A 2,511-nucleotide genomic window follows, 5' to 3' on the forward strand; every position below is an offset into this window, starting at 1 on the left:
CTGCAGCTCAGTCGCCTTTAGTTTACATCCTTGTGGGTTTAAAAGAGTGTACAGTAAGCCTAGAGGTTTTTGAGCAACTCATTATCATTTTTTTATTCTGTTGTTACAAGCAACTTGACAAATTGTCAGGAGGACTCAATATTTTATTGGTTGCAGAAGTTACATGTTTTCATTGAATCTGTTTTCATTACTATTCTTAGTTTTCATTTTTTGTAGAAGTATTATTAAATGTTTTAATGCTGAAGTGTTGCTGGCCAGAAGGAATCATGAAAAAAGAACATTCATCTCATCAAGTTTGTAGATTGCATTTATAATATGATGTTTTTCTGTATTTTTACTCTGAAAATAAAGAGATGTATTTTAAACGCTGTCTGGTTTGTTGTGCATGGATTAGGATTTAAAGCTATTTGTCTTTCAGTGTGTTAATGCTGATTGAGGTAAGGGTGTAAGTCAGTGCTTCCCACCCTTTCTTGTACCAAAGGAAAGCTGAGACCCCACAGGTACCACACAAAAGAAGAGTTTAAAATAAACACCGGTTTCAACTGTTTTATTTAATGAAGTTCTAACAGAATAAGCCTGTACACTTGCTCCTGTCAAAAGGCCTTTGCATAAACTACCTGATCACTTTATTAGGCATACCTGTTGAACTGCCCCTCAACACAAATATCTAATCAGCAAAAGACATGGAGGCAACAAATGGATTTAGGCATGCAAACATGGTAAAGATGCTGTGCTGAAGCTTAAACGGAGCATCAGCATGGTAAAGAAAGGTGATTTAAGGGACTTTGAATGAGCCATGGTTGTTGGTACCAGATGGGCTGATCTGAGTATTACACAAACTGCTGATCTACTGGGATTTTCATGCACAAGCATCTCTAGGGTTTACAGAGAATGGTCTGAAAAGGAGAAAATATTCAGTGAGCAGCAGTTCTCTGGGCCAAAATGCCTTGTTGGTGGCAGAGGTTAGAGGAGAATGAACAGCCTGGCTCAAGCTGATAGAAAGGCAACAATCACTCAAATAACCACTGCTACATCACACGACACGTCGCTCCTTGAAGCAGATGGCAGCACAAGACCAAACCAGGTGCCATTCCTGTCAGTCTGAACAGGAAACTGAGTTGACAACTCCCACTGACACACTACAATTAGATAATGGAAGATTAGAAAAACATTGCCTAGTCTGACAGGTCTTGATCTCTGCTGCCACATTTGAATACTAGGGTCCGAAAACAAGAAAGCCTGGCAGACCACCAGCACTGGCCCCTTCAAACTCACTTAAATTACCCTTTTCCTTATTCTGATGCTTAGTTTAAACTTCAGCAGACTGCCTTAACTATGTATCTATGAACTGGCATACTTAGTAAATTATCTGATGAGGGTAGTAAATCTAGTTTTTACAACAGAGCAAACATAGCTAAGTACCTCTCTTGAATTATTTAGTCCATCCCTCCTCAGGGGGGCCTGAACCCCATATTAGGGACCAATTGTGTTAGTTATTGGCATATGTGAGAGCTTGTGGTATGCTGTAAAACAGAAATGATTTTGAAGCCTGTCTCGTTTATTATGCAGTACTGCCCTCTAGTGGCTGCTTTGTGCTCATAGAATTAAAAGATCACTGATGGCATAAATCAAATGTGGTTCAGAAGATTCATGAAGTGACCAAGTTGGTCAGCTGCACTGCCAGAAATATTACTGTTCCCACAGACAGACATTTGTAACTTGTTACCAGTCAGCTGACATGATAACTGCATTAAGGGGTTTAACCATAATCAGCTTCTCAGAGACTCCATAGTTCATGCAGTCAAGATACTTTCTGTGAAAAGGTCATTGAATGGAGCCATTTAAAAAGTATACAATACTTAATATCATTCTAGTTAACCTAGAGCCTTGTGGTAGGAGAGAGACAAATGATCAAAGTGTACCACCACAAAAAAAATTGTCAAAATTTAAACACATTTATTATAGTATATTTTTTGGTCCTTCACATTGGTTGACACTAAGACACACATACATAGCAACACTTTATAATAACTACACCCTAATAGCATTTCTAATGCATCTTTAAAGCCTACATACATAATTAACTCATAATCAACAAAGTTTTCTTTATTATATAAAGTTATGTCATTTGTAAACTGAGCAATAAATGCTTTGTGATGCATAGATAAAGCATTATTACAGCATTAGCAAAGCCTAAGTCATAATCTATAAAGCATTATTAGTTAATTTATGTCATTTATAAACACAGTTATAAATGCTTTAATGATGCATTAGTACAGCAATCACAACCTTTACCCTAACTGTTTACTAATGCACCAATAAAAGCATCTCCAGCTGTGATGATAAATGATTTATTTATTACTTAATAACCCTTTATAAATGAGTAGCTTAGTATTTACTGATGCTTTATGTATGTTTCATCAACGCTTAATAGTGAGTAGTTATTTTAGGTTGGTTATACACACACCAAACACACGCACACACAAATTATTCAATAAGTAAATCGCACTT

Source organism: Cheilinus undulatus, linkage group 2 (assembly GCF_018320785.1).
Source record: "Cheilinus undulatus linkage group 2, ASM1832078v1, whole genome shotgun sequence".
NCBI lineage: Eukaryota > Metazoa > Chordata > Actinopteri > Labriformes > Labridae > Cheilinus > Cheilinus undulatus.